The 24,835-nt window shown below is 34.3% G+C and overlaps 1 protein-coding gene across 3 annotated transcripts in view; it reads right to left on the bottom strand.

The window, feature by feature from the left end:
- LOC128866025 (diacylglycerol kinase 1) overlaps positions 1-24,775 on the bottom strand; it is a 286,822-nt gene extending 262,047 nt beyond the window's left edge. For 2 of the 3 annotated variants that reach the window (XM_054106488.1, XM_054106490.1), the window contains exon 1: positions 24,036-24,775. The gene's annotated coding sequence lies outside the window, so the exon portion shown is untranslated. Of the gene's footprint in view, positions 1-19,356; positions 19,555-24,035 lie in introns of all 3 variants that reach the window. The other variant, XM_054106489.1, reaches the window with a different exon arrangement.
- Between the last annotated feature and the right edge of the window lie 60 nt (positions 24,776-24,835).

The raw sequence follows: 24,835 nt of genomic DNA, 5'->3' as shown, positions 1-24,835 counted from the left end.
TCATTTGAATTAAAAAATAAAAATCGTATACCCCTAAAAAACCCCCATTACTTTCGAAAGTTCTCACCACAATGAATATTTAATATTAAAAAAAACAGTTTTGCACCTCTGTAGAGACGACTATATTTTATTGAATATTTTAAGCTTCGCAAGAAAATCCACATCTCTAAAAACAACTGTTACTTTCTTAAGCAACCATTTCCTTAAATATTGAAATTTTTCTTTAAAAGCAATTTCACAATTCTCAACAAATCACCGCCAATTCATAAATTCACTATTTTTAATATCACAAATTCCAATATCGACTGCAATGATAATAAGTTTTGTTTAAGCGGAACCACAAAAATAAAATACTATATGAAAATATTACACAGCGGCAGATTTTCTACACAATATTGAGTCATCCGCTCAAAGCGCTCACAAGACTCGCACTGTGCAATAGAAAATAAACACTTGAGCTATTGATCTGGGAGGCTTATGAAAATTGTAATTCTTATATTATCATACTTTCATTTTTAATACCTTTAAAGAATTTTTAACGAAAACTTTTTCTTTTTTCTATTTCATTTCACGTTCCACTTTTCTTGAGAAAATGCCGTAAAAATCGTAGAGTGCTTTCAATTAAATTTGCATTCGGTTTGAAATTACTTTGTACACTGCGTATCCCATTAACTGCATTTATGATTTTTTATTAAGAATTTTCAACCAAACAGAAGTCAAAGAAAATACATTTTCTTTTCTATTTTTCTACTCATCTGTTTAGTCTATGGCAGCTTGTATATTAAAAATATTATCCTATTATTGTTTAGTTTACACGATTTTATTATTAATGGGATTTTTTATGAGTTTCGAGCGTAAGCTGTGCAAATTATAGAAATCGTGTTAATAGCTTGGTACACGAGTATGTAGCGGTTTTAAAAGTCTAAAATAATAGCCAAAAATGTGGCATTTTTTGTGTGCATAAAATAAAAGCAATTTGGGGTGTGTATCTTGATGTTGTTCTGCAAATGGGCGGGCCTACAGTTTTATGCCGTCCCCAAAAGACAAATGGTTTTTTGTTAGTAGCGTTTTCATGGCAGAAATACATTCGGAGGTTTGTCATTGTTTGCTGAGAGATAATCATCATTATAAGAAACCTTCTCTATAATTTAGTATTTCATGCCCGAGGTTTCGAACCCGGGCACTAACGAATGGTAGTCACGCACCAGCGCATGCGGCTATGGCAGCTATTGAGTTGATTCATAACGTTGGGTTTTGAAGCACCTTGCGTTAAAATTACCGCGAAAAAATCGAATGTCTTTCAAAAGTAATTTGAAATATGGCATTAGGATATGAAAAAAGCATTAATATTTCCATTAGGAATACAAACCATCCAACTAAATTTTCACTCAATTAATGGCTTTATAGATAATTCAGCTCTGCTGCTGGAGGAGATGTCTTCTTCCTATCATTTAGTTGCTATGAAATAAATCACAAGACTGTTCAACAATTTCAAAAGATCATTGGGAGTTAATCACTTGTGTAGGAGGAAATTGTATTCATTTATTTTGCATATTTGGTCTATGAAACAATAATTTCGTACAAATTATTATACCACAGTTATAACAGATATACCAGAACTAGGCAATCGTCTTAAGAATATGAGTAAACATTTTTTTAGGCAAAGAAAAATCAAAAGTTTTCAAAATATTCGTCGAAATTTCCAAATACAGTTCGAACTTCTATAACTCTTATTCTCTAAAACTCGAATAAAAATTTTAGCACATGTTGCTCTAAGTCGAATTATTTTGGGGAACTCCCACGTTATGTAATTATTGTACCCTTTTTTCCTTTCCTTATTTGGAGAGTGGCATGCATACATATATATTTGTAAGGCAAGCGCCTTTATTAATCAGCTTGTGAAGGATCAATTTTCGGACCCGACTTGTGGAACAGTAGCAGTGACGAAATATTCAATATAGAAACACCCGATAGTACCTCTCTAATGGGATACGCAGACAATATCGCAGCAGTCATCACAGAACGAAACCTTGAAAAAGCTCGTAGCTCGTTCACGTGGCCTCAAATTAGCGACAGAGAAAACGGAGCTAATACTTCTAACCAAGAAGCACATCCCGTTGGAAGTTTGCATGCAAACTTGCTCAAATACGCTAACCACAAGCCTAACCTTCTGGTTACGCAGCAGAAAAAACCGCTAAGATGGCATCCCTATTCAACCCAAAGGAACCGGGAAATGATGGCTACCGTTCTCTTATACAGAGCTGAACTGTGGGCAAATGCGCTAAAGGTAAAGCACTGATCCAAGCTCTTAGCACCGGTACAATGTATGGCAGCCCCAAGAGTTGTGTCCACCTACCGCGCAGGATGAGCTGTTCAAGTAATAAGCAGTTCAGTATCGATAGACTTACTAGCTTTTGCAAGGAAAAAGCCATGGGTATTAAAGAAACAGGGAATGAAAGAAAGAGTAAGGAAATCTGCAGCACACGAAATAAGGAATGAAATGCTAAGACTGAGACCCAGATGGGCGGCTAGGCTTTAAAAAGACGTCGCCACATGGCACAGACTTCGGCGAAGTCAGTTTTTATACAACCCAAATACTTTTGAAGCAAGGGTATTTCTAGAAATATGTTACCTGTTCAAAATTGGGAATGGGAACAACCGACATGCATACGGGGATGACGCCGAAGATGATGTTGAACATACATTCTTCCAATGCATGCGTTGGGAACAAAATCGAATGCTGGAGAACACTACCACTGAAACTGTAATCGACAAGATGCTAAGTAGCTTAAAAATGGGACCCAGATGCCTTTGTAATGAGGGAGATGGAACGCCGCTCTGATGCAATACGAAAGCGGTTCTAGAGTGAGCGACGGGGGAGTTTTTTAGTTCCCGGACATATCATTGCTGCGACGGCAGCTCTGATGATGAATTAGACATTTTAAACCCCCTCATCCACAAAAACACAATCAGCTTGAACAGCCTCTTCCTAGACTAAAGTCCGTTTGCCCATTGAAGAAAAATATAAGCTAATAAAAAAACTCGAAAGTGCAGAAAAGAGTAAAGGAGTTACAGGAAAAATATGGTATCCCAGCAAAAATATGGTATCCACAATTTTAAAAAATAAAGAAGCAGTTCAAGTCTGGTGCTACTTATGAGCATTGCAAAACAATGAAAAAAACCATATTTAAAAATGTGCACAAAGCTGAACTCGAAAGATAACAGCAGCTAGAAATCAAAACACGCCTATATCTGGGGCAATATTAAAGAGCAAATTAATAGAGCTTGCGTCGCGATTTGGCCATGAAAGTTCCAAGGCAAGCACAGGCAGACTTGATAAATGGGAGCAGAAGTGGAGTTTCAGTCACTCATTTCTGATTATTTTAATTCATTCTAGCCGAAACATATGCACTTCAAATACGTTAATAAATATGTTTATTATTTATGATGTATCTTACATAATTTTAGTTTGTTGAAAAAAAAAAAATGAATTCAATGCTGATTCAAGTTACTGAAGTTTGACTGTGTTGATTTAAAAATCTTTGTTTTGGTTGCAAAATATGGTGTAAGATGATATCTGATAGCAGCCAGTATATTCACTACGATTTGAGACCCCTGTTTCATCCTATAACTCCCGGCTAAAACTAATTAATCAGAATCTCTATAAAAGAGAACGCAGTTCTTTCCCTCTCGTTTATTTTCAGTGTTGTCCAATTCTACTTGAGTGGCTAAACTTTAATATTTCACCAAAAAACGTTCCGAATTTTTGCTCTCTTTTTATAAGGAAAGCTTAAGAATAAACTTCCTGCTCCAGCTTGCGTGAATCGTCTTTTCTAGATTTAATTTTGTAAATATTTTAAATTTAAGTGCTTATATTTTTGTCGCCAAATTTAGCTTGTTTTTACTTGTTGTCTTTACATTTTTGTCTAGTCTGTAAAGTAATTGTACAGCAGATTATAAAAAAAAAATTAAATAGGTATTATTGCCAGTGTTCTGTAATAGAATTTCACGACGATCATTTGTATGAACCAGGTAAAACTCGAAGCTTCATTTTAGCAAATCAATTTCAGCTCTTTCTTAAAGAACAGTCCAAAAAGTCCTTTTAAATAGTACATTTTATGAATAAAATTGTAAATAAAATAGGAGTTCTAAATGCACGAAGTCACCCTTAGAAGTATTTGCTTGTAATTAACACGAAAATCCGCTAATCATCAGCTACAAACCGTTTCGCATTTCGCAAATTATTCAAAAGTACAAAAATAAACCAACGAATATATTCCTCTCTGAAAACCTTTGAACTAAACGCGCCAAACTGGTGATTTGTTAGAATTTTAGAGCATTAATAGCATTCGACTGAGCACGCTTGTGCACCTTTGCATCGAGAATTTGAAATTGATTGATATTTTGCGCAGGAAGCGAATTGATCGATGATGTACAAGTATACGCTAATATGTACATACATATATACATGCATGTATATATATATATGTATATAAGTACCTATCATTTAAGTTTGACTATAGAATATTAAGTTGATATAGTCATTTTCGCCAACCTAACGAGGCGACACAATCCAATTACCACTACATTGCCGTCAAACAGCTATGAAACGCATGGATAATTCAAATCCAAAATGCAGTATCGGAGTAATCGACTGCAGCAACAGTGAATGATTGAGCGCTTGGGTGTTTTACTATTGGTGCGGCATTCACACTGCGTATACGTAACTTTCACTCAACTAAGTCAAACGGCAGCCATCAGCATAATTGGCTCGCATCATTGCGTGCATGAATAAAATGCAATATTCATAAAATTCTGAATTAAATAAAGAATGAAATCATTTCTTTGTTTTAATACCATTTATAAACTTTTGTTGCTACAATCCACTGTTGGCAGTCTTTTGTTGGATATATCAAAGCCGCCTGCGGCTTATTGCCAACGCGAGGAATATTTTGTTTTTTAAGCGTACGCTCACGTGTAAAGTGTTTGCTTTTACCTATATTGTAGTGGCCGAAATAATTAGACATTGCAAGAGCATAGAATACAATTACTATGATTAATATTCCACAGATTCATTATTTTCCTCTGTTATAGATTAATATTTTTGCATTAAATTTAATTAAAAATCAGAAAACCCGTACAATGAAAAGGAGGGAAATAAAATGATGTGTAATGAAAAAATAATTAATCTTTTAGTCAAATGAAATACAGGCACACTATGCAGCTGAGATAGCCACGGAAAAATTGACGCATCATCACAACTGCTCCAATGTCATCTATGTATCGAAAAATTAAAGCGAAGTACGCCGTTAAGAGCTTCTGCACTGTCTTTCTTATCTTTAGACTTGAAGTCAAAGGCATTGCCAGAATTTCGATTAGGGAGACCTTCCATATCCCACTAATGTTGCTGTATTATGATATATACTTCATATATTATAAGTATACTCAATCTGGTTTAGAATCATTGTACTTTGACACTGACGGCGCGGTCTTACTCAAAAAGCTATGTCAGTGTCAGCTTTAACAAATTAGTCGGCTAACGCTTGAGCAATTTTGAAAAATTTTCCAATCTTAGTAATGTTTTCCTTGTGAGGTGTCTTGAACGAACGATGTTATGAAGTAATATAAAATCCAATAACAATCAAAACTATTAAGTCGAACACGTAATAGCGGCCACCATAGCCGAATGGGTTGGTGCGTAACTACTATTTGGAATTCAGAGAGAACGTAGGTTGGTATCTCGGTGAAATACCAAAATGAGGAAAAAGTTGTTTCTAATGGCGATTGCCCCTCGGCAGGCTATGACAAGCCCCCGAGTGTATTTCTGTCATGAAAAAGCTTCTCATAAAAAATGTCTGCCATTCGGAGTCGGCCTGAAACTGTAGGTCCTTCTATTTGTGGAACAACATCAAGACGCTCACCACAAATAAGAGGAGGAACTCAGCCAAATACCCAAAACAGGATGAATGTGCGATTTATATATATATATAGATATATATATACACTTATAAGCTAGTCGTGAGACAGAGAAAGATATGTGATTTGAAAGTTGAGCTGTAAGGCTAAGCTTGGTGTCGGATCTGATCTATAAGACGGATTCAAAAACGCGTTACATCCAAATCTTCGTGTTGTTAAAGATGTGTGGGGTCTGGCTTAATCTTAATGAAACACACCAGTATTCCTATTCAGTTATTCTGCGTGGTGTTGGTCAATTGTGTACTTTAATTTGGTTTTTGTTGACAGTAATCATCGAATTGATTGTTTGTTCCGATGCAAACGGCTCATAGTGGATCTTTCAATACCATCAAACGCGCAGAAAACCCTTCGTGGACGTAAATCTTAGCATGACTATACTCATTTTTTGCTACTGTTCTCATGTATGACCCATTTTTAGTTTCTAGTTATCATCCTTTTCAAAAATAAGTAGGCTTAATTACATTTGAACAAGAACCTAAGGCGTAAAATTAAAAAAATACCCCAATCTGCTCACTCTTCCATGGTTTTCAATTAGAATTTATTTAAAGATATTTTCCATATGGGGAAAATGGTCAGGCTTGAAACCTCCACTTTATTGTGCTAAATTGAATTGTTCTCTCTCACCGAAAGAAAATTACAAGGTTCTCATTATGCCCGTTCTACTGAATGACTTTAACCACACCTGCTGCGACAGCTCTTACAGTGTTCGAAAGAAAGATTTCGCGGAGGTTTTATAGACCTTTATGCGAAACAATGACCTTTACGGCCTCATAGGCTTAGTGCAGTGATTTAGATTCACCGGCTCCGCTGGCGAGATCATGTCGAAGGAATGGACATAAACGCACCGGCTCTGAAACCGGCTATTATACCAATAAAGGTACTTGTCAACTCAAATGTTCCCTGCATTAATACATAGCGTGTTTTTGCGTATGCATGTACGCCACATTTTATCGTCTTATCTGATTTATAAAACACATAATACACAAACTAGTTGTCTTTTTTTTCTTGTTTATTCAACTGCTCGTGCAGCGAGCGGCTGTGTTCTGAAATCAACACGTGAATAAATAAATTAAAAGTCGTCTTCGTTGAGGTTTTGATAAACAAGCCATTATTTTCAGTTGATTAAAACATTTAACCGCCGAAATATATGCGCAATATTTCTATATAGTATTTTTATTTTTAAATAAAGTATATTTAGGGCTATACGATTTCTTATCTTTCTATTGTCCAACTATTGTCGGCCTCTTTTCTATAGGGAAAATTATAATAACCCCTAGGTTGTGCATTTAAGTTTTTAAAAATTTTACTTCCAAATTGAAACCACTTTTGTTTAGACAGAGCATCTTTCACAAGGAGGCTGAATGCAATTCAAAAATATATAACGAGCGAGTATTGGATGTACAAACATGAACTATATATATATATATATAATTGGCGCGTACACCCTTTTTAGGTGTTTGGCCGAGCTCCTCCTCGTATTTGTGGTGTGCGTCTTGATGTTTTCCACAAATGGAGGGACCTGCAGTTTCAAGCCGACTCCGACCGGCAGATATTTTTATGAGGAGCTTTTTCATGGCAGAAATACAATCGGAGGTTTGCCATTGCCTACCGAGGGGTGAGCGCTATTACAAAAATGTTTTTCTTAATTTTGGTGTTTCACCGAGATTCGAACCGACGTTCTCTCTGTGAATTGCGAATGGTAATCACGCACCAACCCATTCGGCTACGGCGGCCGCCATGAACTATACTATATACTCGTATTAAAATTTGAGTGGGCAAATAGGCAGACTTTTCCCCAAACATATAAAATCTTCTGTAACACGAAAAATACTTCATGGCAAACTTAGGTCAAGATCAAGTGGACATATACAAGTAGCCAAAAAAAAAATGTAAACATGCGTATTTGACAGTTCATTTGAATGTATTGGTTGAAAATTTTCATTAGGTGTCATTAATTTTAGCAGGAATGAAATTACTTCTCAGTTGTGGAAGTTGCGAAATCAAATATGTTAAATAATATAAAAAATAAAATGCAAAAAAAATTCGTGTATTTTTTGTATTTCATATATCAAGAGAACATTTGACCATTACGCATGTTAACCGCTATGAAGTGATATTTGTAGTCTCCATTTTTTCGAATATTACAGCGAATGTCATAACACGCTGTTATTGCACTGACCGTAGTTCGTTTAACTCATACAATGCCCATTTCATACAACTGGTAAACGACTGGTGCAAAACACCGTTACACCGTATTCCATAACCCATCTGACCGAGATTGAAAAGTAGATTTACATATTAAGCAAAATGACTTCAGTTATATCAAATCCCCTTATTACAACTTAACACCATTTCAGAGAGGAATAATTGCAACCAAATACGTCACTTAAAGGCTTTTACCAATACGTTCCGCTAAAATTCGAAGTTGAAAAACTTTCAACGGGCAATTTGAACCAAGATAGCTTGGAACATTTATTTGACGCCATGAGGTATGTAGGGGACCTCAATGACCTCCTCGGCCTACTTCAATTTACATACTGTTTGTAGAAATATCTGTTTGGTAAAAAATTTAATACGCCATGATTGATTATTAAAATAACTAGTAAAGAATACCGAAATACTGAGTACAACACTTAATGCTGAAGTCGATATGACAAAGCGGCTTGTCATTGAGTTTGACAATGTAAATCCCTCTGTAGAATTCAATGAGTTAAGTGAAATAGTCACGCATGTAAACAATAACAAAATCGAAGATGGTATTGCGGTTGATTAATTTTACGAACACGCATTGCAGTACATCTCAGGTTATATTATTAAGAAACTTAATTTAATAAGCCAAACTTCAGATGATATTAAATGGTCATGAATCTACCAAAAGGGAAAAATTCTGATCAAGCCAAAGGTAACATTTTTGAATGATATAAAGCTTTTGGAAAATGTATTTGAAGAAATGAATGAAATATTAGAAATATAATACATGAACACTTCCCGAAGCAGTGGAATGAGGACATAATCGGAAAGGTCCCAAAAAAAGCGATTTGCGGATCCGTGACAATTGACAAAAATCATGTGCAGAACAGGCAGGTTCAAACGGGTTCCTCGTATAGTTCCCATTAACACGCTATGAATTATCATCGAGCAGAGTGCAGTATATAATGATATTTATAAATTTCATGAAAGCTTTTGACAGCGTTAAGCGGAACTTCTTTTCGACGGATAAAATTATATCTTTAACACAAGCAACATACGAAAAGCTTGCTACCGCGTGCTACATAAACTGAAAGAAACTGTCTCACCCCTTCGATATACAAAGCGGTGTCCGCCAAGGGTGTTTCCTATCACCTGTGCCTTATTATTGGTGATGCCTTGGAAGCTCTCCTGCTACCCCATCGAGACTACGGACTGAGATGGGACATGCTTAGCTATCTTGAATATCTCGATCTGAGGACATATGTTTCCTAGCGCACAAAATACCGGAGTTACTAGAGAAAAATGCTATAACTGCCAGCTAAAAATTAATTAGTAAGACAAAAATTTAAGTTCGTCTAGCAACTCAACTGCAACTGTAAATATTTTCGGTGTACCATTGGTGTGGCGCAATAACAACATCAGCGTTGACACAAAAATTTGAATTTTCAGATCCAGCATAGTATCGATAAATGCCAAAAATGAAGATGGATTGGGTACACTCTGAGCAAAACGATATATGCATTGCACGAAAGGCATTGGAGTGGAACCTGCTCCCGAATGGGGGTCGAAAGCCTGGTAGACCAAGGGAAACTTGGAGGCGTACAGTTGAAAAGGAAGCTGGAAGCTCTTTCCAATGCTGGAATCAATTGAAGTACATTGCCGAAAATTGCACAAGATGGCGCGCAGGCGTGGTTGATGCCCTATGTCCCACGAATGATTAAGTAGCTGAAGATTAAAGACCTGACTATTGAAAAAAAGCAGGAAAATCATAATCTATATCTAATGGTTATTTGTTAAAAGCAGGATTCATTTTCGAAACAAATATTTGGCCAAAGCTTGGAAGCAAAATCAATGCAAAAAGGATTACTACTGTAAATAAAAAAATAAAAAACATGGCTGACTTTGTACACTATGGTCAAGACCAGCCCGTCCAAAGCTTAACTTCTTTACTTAAAATTGTATAATACGATTTATTATCATAGACTAAGCAGGAGATGTTAAACAGCACCACCCCCTCAGTAAAGTCGTCGAATAGTCGTCAGCAATCTATTTCATATAAAATAATAGCATCTGTGAATTATCTTTGCTAAGTATGAAAGCAATTTCAGCTGAAAGCCTTAACAATTGTCAATAAATCAAAGGAGACAATTATATATGTACATAAATTCTCGAGTACTAACCGATAACATTCAATCACGCAAATATTATCCTTATTCATTCAAATCATTTAGCTCGGCATAACTCCCACGAAGTTTCAGTCATCAAAATATGATAAGAAAATAACAATTATTGAACAAGTGCTGTCAATTCTATGAATTCACACATACATGCATATGCGTATATGGGCATTTGTATACACTCAGGTCTCACACACTATGTAATGAGTTCCTCTGTCACGTTGTAGTATGTCTGGTTCGATATGGCAACGCGTCAGACCGCTAACGAATCAAAGCAGACGAAATAGTCTATACATGCACTTACATATATATTTATACCATTATAAATGAATATTAAAAATGATTTATATATTAAGGTCAAGCATATACTTTTCCTGGGCACACAGGCTGCCTTATCTACACACATATGTATATATTCGTATAATTTATGCACTAATAGGCCACTATAAAAAACATGAAAATAAAAATAGAGGAAAATGAGCAACTGGTCGGCGGGCCGGCTGGTTTCAGCTTCAGACAGTAATTGTAATAAAAATAAAGCATTGGTATGTGTGTGTGTGTGTCTGTAAATTGGTGAACATAATGACGACAGCAGCTAGATACACATAGACAGGCTAACGGACGATAGAGCAGACGATTGGCAAATAACGCGAAAGTACACAAAATACGCGCACACATGCACATACCAGAAGTACCCGAGGGGTATGAGAATATTGTATATGGATATTGACATATTGAGATTAAGTGCATTATAAATTATAAGTACATATCTACATATACATATGTGCATGTGTTTGTGTGTTTGTTTTCAAGTGTTTCGAAGCTGCTGAAATGCTGCTGGCGGAAGTGGATTAGAGCAAATGCTGATTGAAATGATAAGATTTACGAGTGATTCGCTAAAAAAAGGGATATATGTACGCATTCTTGTACGTACATACAAACATGTGCATATGTATAGGAAATATATTACAACGTTACCACAGCTGGTATATGACGTTTTTGCGTCATTATTTTTTTTTGTTTTGTTTTTGTTTTTGACATAAAATAATTGTACAGCTCTGCATGTTCTTCTACGATGTTTTATTTTTGTTTGTTTTTATTTGCTTTGATTGTTATTTAAAATTCAGAGTTTTTTGGTTTTCCTACAAATACATTCATATAATGTATTTGAAAATAACAAAATGCAAATTTTTCAAATATTTACTTAGCAAAAGCAATCAGATTAAAAACAAATCATATATTGATTGCATTTGATAAAGAAAATATGGTTGAGGAATGCATAAGAAAATTTAATTAATTAGCAAAATCATCAATCGCTCTGAAGTATTTATTTGTATTTGGAATGCATGCATTGTACTATGTAAAATAAAAACAGCAAGAATTATTTCTTGGTGTGTAGGTACTATGCACCATTATTTTTGTATAAAAATCTGTATAGAACTTTGCGCAAAATTTTTAACACTTTTTGAAAATTTAATCAAGAATATTAATTTTTTAATCGTAATTTTTAAAAATTTTTTGGGTATGCTATTGTATAACACATTAAATTTTAGTGTAACAAAGTACTGGGGCTCATTATTTAAGATTTGTTTATCTCAAAATTCAAATATAATCATAGGAACGCTTTTATATGTTTTCATTTATGTACTTCGCAAGTATATGGTTTAATTTATTTTGCCTAATTTTAGCATATTTTTAAAGCCTTATAGAAAATATATGTTTGGCGGTATACTTTTTTGCGTAGACGCAATTTTCTATTTCACTGTTTTCATATATATGTTACGTTCGATTTCGGGACTTTTTATGAATTCTCTCCTTTCATATACCAGGTGTGACCAAAAAGTAAGTAGGCTTTCTATTTTTCCCACAAAATATTAATGTATTTAATACGACCTATTTTCCCCTTTCAAAGTGTTTATGTTATAATACACTTGTCCCAATCCGCAAACCAAACCCAAAAGCACGGGCTTTATTTTCACAATTATGGCAAATCTTCCTTTTTTAATAGTCATTTCCAGTTTGCAAAAATTCAGGTTTTTTAATAATTGTTATACCCCTGAGCACGCCAAGATTTGTCAAATCTTTGAAAATCTGTCAAAAACAAATACAATATGCCAAACATAGGTATATACGCATGATGGAAAGAATAATAAGATGGCGCCTATCACGGTCTCGTTACTTTGCTCTCAGCGAATTTGACAACGAGTTACATGATTTTAGCTCCAGTATGGCCAGATTACCATTTTCGTAACTTGAATTAGCATTTTTTTTTGTTATTTAGTATCGGAGTTTTAGTTCTTTCTTCATGACATATTTCAAGCCTATTCTAATTAAAATGTAATGTTTATAATTTTGTAAAATATACATTTTTTAATAATTAGTTAAATAATTCACTCAGTTTTATTTAGCTCTACTTTTTTTAACATTGCCCGCGATTGCAGGAGTTGTTGTTGTTCTTCTGCTTTCGACAGTCAATTTTCTCTCTCGCTACTGTAGTGTTGCCTAGCTTTGGATATAAAAACGCACTAAAAGGCCCATTTAAAGAAAATAAACACCAAATTTTTATTGAATCACTTAAAGAACTTTGTATGCGTGACAAATTGTCCTTAGAATGTGCGCTCTTTTTAAATAAATGTGTTATGGTTATGCACAATTTAATTTATGAGCTTTTTTTGTTAAGCGAGACCCTTTTGTTAAGGGAACGACTTATTTATATATTTGAGATTATGTAACTAGATAAGGTACTCTTTTTGTAAAAATGTCAGTATGGTTTCTTTAGTATTTCCTGGTATTGTTTGCTTATTTTTGCAATGAATTTTGATGACCTATGTCCCACTAAGGATTGATGGCCGGAAGAAACGTTAACACCTCTATGGTCTTAATCCGCATTCAGTAAATTAAAACGCCTTTTAAAAGCGTAAAAAGGTTTTCAATCTTAAGAAGAGGAGAGAGGGGGGCTTTTAATATTCTTGCATAACTTTAAAAGGAGCAAAAAATTAAATTCACACTTTCAAAATATCAAATTTTATAAGAACCAACTAATTTTCTTTAGCACTAAAATCTTCTCAGAGTGTCCTTTTTTAACCTTCTTTTGTATAATAATACAGTTTTTTTTTTAACTTAAAGTTTCGGTAGCTTTAAATTAAAAAACAAGAAACAAACACGAAACTTCCAAATTTTCGCATTTTCGGTATAAAAAACACTAAATTTATTGCGAAGAGCAAATGGTTGGCAATACTGCACAACTCGGAAAAACGTGACGTCACGCACTCTCTGATGGGCGCAATTTTCTTCCTATCATTCTTGGTATATATGTACGTAGTTCAAACTGTAAGCATATGTACATATGATACATGATTCAATAATAAAAGGTTTACTCAGTAAGCAACTTGATCGTTCCCTCTTGAAATTTGTAGAAAAATATTTGTACAAATATAATATAAATAATATATTGAATTTCATTCATTATACAAAATAATATATATTACTATTTTCAAAATGGTCTACTTACGAGCAACAACGCGCTTAATAGTTTTATGGGTAGGTCCAGACTAATTTGACATGCAATACATCCTGACATATGTACTGCTCAAGTCAGGACATGATAGAGATCACGAGATGCGAGATCGATACATAAATGGAGAGTTTAAAAAGCTGTATTTCTAATGTTGTGTGTTCTGTTTTGAAAGGATTCATGTTTTGCAAAGAGCCAGCACTTCCCAAGAGGGAAAATAATTGGATAGTCCCAATGCGATTGATAACATTGCAGGACTCATTATAAAAAAGTTCGATCAGCATGAGTGGATGAAGTATCCAGAGGAAGCTTAGCAAAGTAGAGTCCCGGCTTTCTGAGTATTGGTAAAAAATTGGAGCTAGTATTGAAAAGCGGAAGCCAAAAAAAAAATTTAATTACAAACGTTTTTAAAGCGACCTAAAAACCATTTTTCTTTTCTGTACTCAATGCCGAGCCAAAAATTAGAGATAATTTTTCTCATGCGCACAAAAGCTTTTAACTACATAGAAATGATTATGATAAGACTAGGCAATATAGCAATTCATCTCAAATAAATAAATTTAATATCCGTAAGTATCTTTTTCTTAGCGACGTAGCCGTAGCCGATTGGGTTGGTGCGTGACTACCATTCGGTATTCACAGAGAGAACGTAGGTTCGTATCTCCGTGAAATAACAAAATTATGAAAAAGTTTTTTCTAATGGCGGTCACGCCTTGGCAGACAATGACAAACCTCCGAGTGTATTTCTGCCATGAAAAAGCTCCTCATAAAAAATATCTGCCATTCGGGGTCGGCATAAAGACGCACACCACAAACATCCAAAAAGGATGTAAGCGCCAATTATATAGGTATATATACATATGTATATCTTTTTCTTTTATTGTTCAATCTCAAATCTACAAAAATCATAAACAAAAATGAATCTAAAATTTATTTCGATTTTCTACGTCAGCAGCCACACTTTCCTTATTCCAATGGTGGGTGATAACAAGTACATGCGGATTCTGGCGTATTGGATGAGAACAATAGGTAGCGTCACTTTTAAAATACCCTTTATATATGTATGTAAGCGGAGCGTACTTCCTTTGTCGGGTGTTTCTTCGAGCTGCTACTCCAATTTGTGGCGTGAATTGAATGTTGTTCCACTTAACTAATAGTTGACTATTATTTCATTGCAATAATTGACTACTAGACATGTCTGAAACACATCAAAAGAATTTACATTCTCACTAAAGAAGCTCCAACCAACTATAATAAATTTACATTCTGTCAAAAAAGTATCGGTAATTTTTCAATAAAACGCAAATTCATTGTTTAATCATCAAAATTTATTTTGTCGCCTTCAAAATAGGCTCCATTCGAAGCAAAACACATATTCCAACGATAAGTTCGGTCACCGAAACACCTTTTAAACGTATTTGAAGAGATCTTCTTCAGCTCCTTCAGCGAATTCTCCTTAATGGACTCTATCGACTAAAAGCGGCGTCAACGGAGTGGCAATTTAAGTTTTGGGAAAAGGAACCAGTCACAGGTGGCTAAATCCGGTGAATACAGCGATTGTTCGAGGATATTTGTCGATTTTTTGGTCAAAAAAGTGTTCACAATATCAGATTATGAGACGGTGCGTTATCATGATACAAGATCCATAAGTTTTTTTTCCACAAATTGGGCCGTTTCCTAAGCACATTCTCTCTTAAACGTCGCATAACTTCCAAATAATATTCTTTATTTAGCGTAGAGCCATTTATAACAAATTCCGAGTGCACAAGGAGTAGCATGACTTTCACTTTTGACCGAATTTGACGTGGTTTTTTGGGTTCCGGCTAATGTGGATAGCGTCATTCAGCTACCTGTTGACTGGTTTGCATTTCAAAGTCATATACCCACATCTCGTCACCTGTTATGATGCGCTGAAGGAACGTTGGGTCCGAATTAATTTGCTCAGGCATGTCTTCAGCCACTTTCCTCTGATGAATTTTTTGAAAGAAATTCAACTCTCTTGGAACGAGTCGAGCTACCACGCATCTCATGCCCGATTGATGATGTAAAATATTGCGAATTGATTTGTGAGACACGTTAAGATCACGAGCTACCTCCCTCAACTTGTCGACGTTTTCATCAGTTGAAGACTTTTAATAAAATATTAACTTTACATTGAATTATTGATACCACTATTTGTATTTTTTTAACATAACTAGTACTTAGTTTATTCGTAATATTTTCTATTTGAGTCAAAATATATTGGGAATACATTATTGTACATTAAATTTATTCGTGAAGCGGCCAATAAATTCTACGCATCGTTTATTTAAACATCTAGTCGATTTATTATTATTTTTTTTCAGCGCGCTTGACAAAACTTTCAAGCCGTTATCGAAATTTTATGTTTTTCCTGGATTATGACACTCTTGTAGCAAATAAGCAATGTACATATATATAAACATACGTATGTATATCTCTATACGATTGTCGTTTACAAACAACTTAAACGCGAACATAATTTTGAAGTTTAAAAAGGAATTTAAAAGAAAAAATATAAAAGAAAAAACCGAAAAAGCAAAAAAGTAAGTGGAAAATAAAAATGCGGACATATTTCGTTTTGCAAGAAAAATATGCGCATTATTTATCATTTTGAGTGAACAGAATACCAGATAAGGAAGTTGAATGTGCGGGTAATCTAATAGAAAATGGATGTGTGTACGAATGTATGTGCCTATGTAAAGCAGCGTATACTCCAGTAACATGTACCAAATGTAAAGGAAAGAATTATGTTTTTTGTTTTTTTTTTTTTTTGTTTTAATAAAACACATATATGTGCAAATATTACAAAACAGATATACAGTTTTTGTGCTTTTAACAAAAAACTTTAGAAAAAATTCTGAATATGTTGCCTGATTGTGCTAAGCGACTGAGTTATTAGTATGGTAAAATTTAGTTATTTAAAGCTTGTGCTTTTAAGAGTAAAAAAGAAAAATTACGTGAACTGAATTTTAATACATGAATCCTTTTTTATTTTATTTTTTTTTAATTCATAGAAATTAAAAATATTCTAGCAAACTAATTTTACTTCACAGTTTTGAATAAAAGCAAAATTAATTAGAATTTAAACAAAAAAAGTAAAAAAACAATAAAAAATATTCTCGCTTAACTAAATTACAATAGTTTTACCGTAATATTGCCCAGGGAGAGAAAATTGCTTAAAAGAGAGCTCATGCTATACCTACATATGTCGCACAGATGTCTGAAGATTTTACCGGTCGTGCAAAATGGAATTATAGCTGTCAGTTGCCAGATTGCAACACCAGGGTTGCCAAATCCCGACGTATAAAAGGCATCCCTCGTACAGATTTTTGTTTTATGAACATTTCGGTGAAAAGACATTGGATATCTTAAATAGAAATATTATTTTGAACGGTAGCGCCTATAAAGCTCTGTACAAATTCTGATCTAACTGCTTCAATTATAAGAAGCTTCTTCTTAATGAATTCTCATAATTTCCTTGTTATTTGTTTAGCTTTTGAATAAATAACAAAGAACAAAAAAAAAATTAACTATGTGCCAAAATAATATTTCTATATACTTATTATACCCCCGACTGAAAACTTATGTTATAGTCGTGCATTTATTATTATTAAGCCATAATAATTATTTGAATTTAATTTGAAATTAAGAACATAAAACAACATCAACAACTTCAGTATTTTTTTGTGTCCAAGAAGTATGCAAAGTTAAGCTTAATGATCATGTAAAAAAATAGTAGGACCCAATCGATAAACAAAGTAACAGTGTTAAACACGTACACAAAAATTATACAGTCAAGATGTTCATAAATATGGCTGAGTGGTTATGGACGATGAAATATACGCCAAAGCAAACTTTAAATAGCTTCAGGACGCTGAATTTTACATTGCAACGAAGAGAGGAGGAGTCTCTGGTGTTTTTAACCTAAAAATATTGGAGAAGGGCCTTAAAAATCGTTTGGTTTGCCAAGCCATCTGCCAGCGTGGAAGAACGTTCATTGTCACGGGCATTATAAATCAAAAATGTATATGAAGGCTTGCTTGTAAAATAAGAGGCTCAGTTATGTTCTTGTCCGATCTAGCATCGTATAGTAATAGCCGTCTGGCTATGAACTGGTATGAAAATCACGGGGTGAATATTGTTCAAAAGGACCACAACCCACCAAACTGTCCACAATTGCAACCCTTTGGAAAATATTGGACAATTGCTAAGGAAAAATTGCTAAAACTACAAAAAAACATTAAAAATGAGCAGCAGTTGGAAATGAATTGGCAGAAGAGGCAGCATATACCGTAACAAAAACGAATGTCCATCGGCTATTGAGAGAAGCCAAATCTAAATTGCGTCATTTTGTTTATAAAAAAAGGATTGATATGAGTTTCTTGTTTAATATAGCGCGCTTAATAAAGAAAAAATTTAAGAAAAATTGCTTTGATAGCTTATACAAATTATAAAAGTGTTGTTTTCGGCCGACCAATATTTGTCGGGTCATTCTTTATATATCGTATTCGTATATCGTATTAGCCATGTGATTGTTTAGCATTATCCTAACATACATTTGTATTTATTTAGGAGTTTAAAACTTATTTTTTATCTTAACATATACAATAGGTTATGATTATTATTTGGAATGTCTTTGGCATAATTTTAAAACTTATTTATATTCTCCCAAAAAGGGCTTAAAAAGGAGATAACGTATATTAAACTTCTATAATTTATTTGGCTATAAATTGATCAATGTTATAAACTAAATTTTCATCGTTGAAGTTGTAAGTACTGTATCGCCTATGATAATATATTGCTTTACTATTTTTATGTAACATATTATTATTTTTTAGTATTTTTAAATATATTGGGGATAAATGTTTTTCTGTTAGAGGTACTGATATTTCCCTTGCCTTCATTAAGAAAAAGTCTATGCGGGTCACGCATTCTCTTGATAACTATGTAACCATACTCAGTAATCAAAGACTTTACGCTACTAGTGGCGTAACTCAAAACATTTTCCACTCGCCGCCTTTGGAGCCCAAATTTTACCTTAAAACTTCTCACACGCTGAAGCGCCGACTCTATGCACGACCCCCCCTTATCTGACTTCAAAGCTAGCACCAACTGTATGTTTTTCGTATTTCTTTCATAAAGCATGCGAAAGGCAAACCCTAATTAACTTATTAAGAGTTTTGCTCAAACAATTTTAAATTATTTCTCTCGGCGACTTTTTAACTCTCAATCAGCACCTTTTTAATCTATTTATATTAACATTTTTAATTAAACTTCTCCCTTTGTGTTTTTTTTAATATTTAGATTTGGTCCTTATACTTTTTTGTTCGTATAAAATCTTTAAAAGCTAATAAATTAATTATTAATTAATTATTAAATCACAGTGTCGCGACTGCGAATCAGACTGCAACGTGTGTCAACCCATTTGTTTGCCTACTTATTCATATTTTTTGTGCATATACATACATGCGTACTTACATATTTACTGACTCCTACATTTATGCTGCCTTTTGCATGTTTGCTGATTCTCTGTTAGCGCAGCAACTAACATTTTTGCAACCGCAACACGCAAAAACACACACATGCACACACTCATGCATTTATGAACACTGATAATACAAATTGTTCCTGTCACTTGTTGTGGTTATGCCATTCGCATTTGTTTGCCATCGCACACTAGAAAAAACAAAATTTTTTTAAATATCTAATTTTTATTTATTTATATATGCATTTATGTGGGCGTCTATTTTTATGCAGATTTTTTCGCTGTTCAGTTGACCATAAATTAGTAGAAATAATACCTGGCGGGATAAAATATGTACCTTTCTTTTCGTAAAAAGTGGGAGATTTTAAAGTAATTAAATACTAAAGACTCAGCTATATTTTGAGAAAAAAAAAAGAAATTTCTTGGAGTATTTAATATATTTTATTATTATAAAATATTACTAACTTTTAACACAAGCGCAACAGAATTAACCCACAGCATTCAACAGGGCTAGTTTATTAGCGCTTGACAGGGTTCTGTGAAGCGTCAACAATAACAAAATTTACCCATCCACTGCTTTTTCTAATTCACTATTTATTATTAGTATTATTATTATTTTTATTATGTAGAAGAGACTGATACCAAACATAGATAAATGCTATGACAGGAAATTCGGTGAGGTGAACTATTACATCACCCAGATGCTATCTGGACATGGGTACTTTTATAAATACTTCAACAAAATAGGGAAAGCAGAAACTGCTGAATGCATCTACGGAGATGCACCCATTGACGATGCTGATCACACATTTTTCAAATGTGAGAGGTGGACATCAGAGCGCAAAGCAATAGAAGATAGGCTAGGCCCCTTAAAAGCAGACAACATCATCCAAAAAATGGTCGAAAGTGCAGAAAGCTGGCAATTTATTGACACGTACGTGGAGCGCATCCTACGTGCCAAGAAATTTGACATGGATAGAGATGATCAATACACATACATCCATCCTACCTGAGTAGAAGATGAGCCGATAGCGTGATGCTGGCTCCAAAATTGGCGACCCTGAACGCAGGGGGAGTAGAAAAGGCTTCTTTCTGAACAGAACGCCTACTTGGATCTCCTCTGCCTACGATGAAATACTACCGTAGTCCCGGGGCAGAGGAAACATCCGGGAAGGAATGGGGAGGGATTGTTTTAGTGGCTACACCATTCGACGCAGTAGACGACGGTTACTGTAAGTGCGAAGGCATTTTGAACCCTACCTCACCGCAAAAAAAAAAAAAAAAAAAAAAAAAAAAAAATATGTAGAATATACAATACAAATATAAAACTTAATATAAAGGACAGTATGAGTATATAAGGCCTACGACTCATTATCTTAAATAAGAAAAATTAAATGTATGAGGAAAAAAAAACCTTACAATATACATATGTATATGTGTTTATTACAAATAATTAATTCAAAATTCACTATTTATTTTCAGCTTGTACTTAAATAGTTTCCTATTTGAATAAGAGCCGCTGCCGGACATTATAACGGGTGATTTTTTAGCTATTATCTTTTTAATCTGTTGGTTTTAACAGCTGACGCACGTTTCGTGTTTTGTTTCACTGTCAAACATCTTCAGTTTGCTCTATAATTTAACCATGAATCGTCTTACAAACGAACAACGCTTGCAAATCATTGAACTTTATTATAAAAATACGTGTTCTGTTAAGAAAGTTTATCGCGCGCTTCTTCCATTTTATGGTCAATTTAATCGACTCACTGAAGCGGCTATTCGAGCTATTGTGACTAAATTTAGAACCAAATTTACATTATTAGACATCAAACCACCAACACGCTTACGAACTGAAGAAAATATCGCAGCTGTATCGACCAGTGTAAATGATAACCATGAATTATAGATTCGTCGAGATTCGCACCAATTGGCGACTGTTACTCAACAACGTGGAAAATTTTGCGAAAGGATTTAGGTGTGAAGCCTTTCAAAATACAGCTGGTGCAAGAATTGAAGCCGAACGACCTACCGCAACGCAGAATTTTTGGTGAATGGGCTCTTGAAAAGTTGGCCGAAGATCCACTTTTTTATCGAAAAATTGTGTTCAGCTACGAAGCTCATTTTTGGTTCAATGGGTACGTAAATAAGCAGAACAGTCGATTTTGGAGTGAAGATCAGCCAGAAGAATTGCAAGTGCTACCAATGTATCCAGAAAAGGTCACAGTTTGGTGCGGCGGAATGGTGGTGCAATGGTGAGCGCTATCGTGAAATGGTATCCAACTTTTTTTGCCCAAAATGCAAGAGCTTGACTTGCATGACATGTGGTATCAGCAAGACGGTGCCACATGCCACACAGCACGCGTAACAATGGACTTGTTGAGAGGCGAGTTCGGTGAACATTTTATTTCACGTTCGGGACCTGTCAATTGGCCACCCAGATCGTGCGATATAACGCCTATAGATTTTTTTTTGTGGGGCTATGTTAAAGCTCATGTCTATTCAGACAAGCCTGCATCAATTAACGCGTTAGAAGACAACACTAAAGCATTTATATGTGAGATAGCGGCCGAAAACCGCAGTCGCGGTCAACATTTGCATGAAATAATCTTCAAACATTAAACTATATGGACTGTACTATCGGTTTAAATCAAATATCATTCATTTTTCTGAATTTTACGTGTTTTTTTTCCTATTATCACTTTCCATAAATCATTCACAAAGGGTTCACTACAAGCAATTGTCACCTTTGGAAAGTATTGTATGTTGGGAGATTTTATTGCGAATACGCCGAGGCAAACATTTTCAAGTCAGAACTTTGTATTCAAATTTATCATATATAAATGCCTGATGGCCCATGGCACGAAACACCAGTTGATAGAAAAAGAGGCAGATGAAAGAAAGAAAATAGTAGTCGCTCCTGGGCAGACAATGGGAAACCTTCGAGTGGATTTCTACCATGAAAAAGCTCCAGGTATCTCCATTTGTGGAAAACATTAAGAGGCACAGCATAAATAGGAGGAGGAGCTTGGCCAAACACCAGAAAGGAGTGAAAGCGCCAATTATATGCTTAATTACACCTACAAATAGCTTTCAAATTAACATAGCACAATCAAGCTACCAATTTTGTTATTTCAGAAAGAGTTCCTTTTAACCCAAAAGAGTATGAATTACATCCTTAATTGGTCTTCGGTAAGGATTTATGTTGTCTATGTAAACTAACTTTCTTGCACCTCTGGAGCAAAACATTCAACATTCTATGTAGCCTAATGTGAATACATTAATAACACTTTTACTATCATAAGTGGACTACGTTTGTTTTTCTGTTCAGTAAAAACATAAAAACATAGGTGAATCTTCCACCAAAGGAAAACAAGGGTATACGTAAAGGATATATAAAAAAAATATATTTGTTCTGGCGAAAAGTATTTTTTTTATATATCCTCTTACATTTGATATCCATACTTTTATCATAGAGTGAGTATAAGTATTTGAAACAAGTTTTTAGAAAGTTAGTTCTAGGAAGCTTTAAAAAATGAAGTTCAAGAGGAAAGTTAACTGAGTATGCAGCTTTACTTCAAATACTGCCTATATTAAGTTTCCCGTGAAAATTATATTTTTTGAGGTTAACAAAAAGAGTTGACTTATTATATAATATATTTAAAATAATATAAAGCTAAACTTATTTTTAAATATATTTGTAAATTCTTAGTAGTCTTAGGGCTTAACTTACAAATAGTATACAAGTAGAAAAGTTTAAAATTGTCCCTTTCAGGGTATTTTCATATGCAGGGTCTACAACTTTTACAATATTTTTGAGCTAATTCACTTAAAGTGGCCACAACTCGAAAAATGCCAATAACAATACTCCCCCTGCTCTACTTACGTCATTGTTGAAGAATAAAACAACGAACCCAGCCCGAATATGTACCCAGTCGGGCTTTAAGTTAGATTTACAAGCGCCATCTAACGAATCCATTTTTTCATTAATTCTTAGTTATGTCATGTATGTATGTTAATTATGTATTAGGATATGTTCTAAATGCGAAACAAATTGGACCACAAAATATATTTCGGGACATTTCAACGCCTGCCCCATCTGGTAGGCCCAGTTTTTTTAAACAACATATGTGTATGCAAAGTGAACAGATTTGGACCTTTGTTCTATAACCCCGCATTATCTTCATATCAATTGAAGTCTCATAGAGTCGATCATTCGCAATCATTACAAAAATGCCACTTCTTTTGTTTGATCTTTCACTTTTTTATGATTGTTTTATAGTATCATTTGCAAATAACTGCTTACATGTCAAGGAATTTCATTGCAAGATGTAAGAGAAAAGCTTAACATTTTTTTCAAAGCATTTTCCCAAAAAAATGTTGTTACAACTGCAGTTTATTGAAAAAATTTAAGTTTTCAATATTATCTCTTACAAAAAAATTGTCAACTTACCCAGCTTTAATTTTTCAATTTAACTTAGAATACCTCTACTTATCTATTATGTCAGAAAAGAAGCTCTGTTATTCATTTCTTTTCCCCCTTTGGCATTTATTACGGAATTTTTTGTGAAAACTAAAATAGCCTGCTCAATATTTCACTTTAACTACTCAATACTTCCGCCCAACTTGTGACACATCAATCAAATGAAAGCAAAAATTGAAATAACTTCCCCACCTTAGATCACCAGCTTTGCTCACTACTTCACCGCACCGCAACGCAGTGCACTGCACTTCACTAAGCTTTGTTTGCCGTCGGCCGTTCCTTTAGTACACAAACACACACATAAACGCGCGCGCCTTTTCCACTTCACTCCAATTCCTGGTCACAATAAATTCTTCCGGTTGTTTTATGCAGCTTGTTGGTTTGAGTTTGTTTGTGCCTGTGCTTCAACTTTTAAGGCATCATAACTCACTGCCGCACCCACTTAACTTCACCACACTTTGTGCTTGTTTAATTTACTTGCAAAATTAATTTTTTTATATTTTTCTTATAGCTTTATACTTTCAATAGCTTCACAAAAAAGTCGCACACTTATTTATTGCTACTGCAAGCCGCTGAATTTTGCCTTTCTATTTCTATTTATTTTTATTTATGTGCAAACAAATTTTATAGCACAGATTTTCATATATACATATATGTGTACATATACATTTATATTTATAAATATTCTTAAATTTTTTTCTTTTTATTTTCTTGTTGCTTCTGCTACTGCTACTGTGACTTCTTGCTGCTGCCAACCCATTCGTCAGTGTTTTATCACTTTCCCAAACAAACAAAAACAAAATTTATCTAGTCGGTCTAACATGTGCTTGTTGTTGTTATTTGCTTTGTACAATACAATTCTTCATTTTTTTTTTGTGTTTTTATTGTGATTTCTTTATTTTTTTCTCGTTTTCCACGCGTTACCGCCGGCAGTTCTACTGAAACTGAGCCATTTTACGCTTTACCATTTGATTTTATTCATTGTGGCTAAC

The sequence above is a fragment of the Anastrepha ludens genome, chromosome 6 (genome assembly GCF_028408465.1).
Source record: "Anastrepha ludens isolate Willacy chromosome 6, idAnaLude1.1, whole genome shotgun sequence".
Classification (NCBI taxonomy): domain Eukaryota; kingdom Metazoa; phylum Arthropoda; class Insecta; order Diptera; family Tephritidae; genus Anastrepha; species Anastrepha ludens.
The sequence above is the reverse complement of the archived record's forward strand: the minus strand, read 5'-3'. Positions and strand labels throughout refer to the sequence as shown.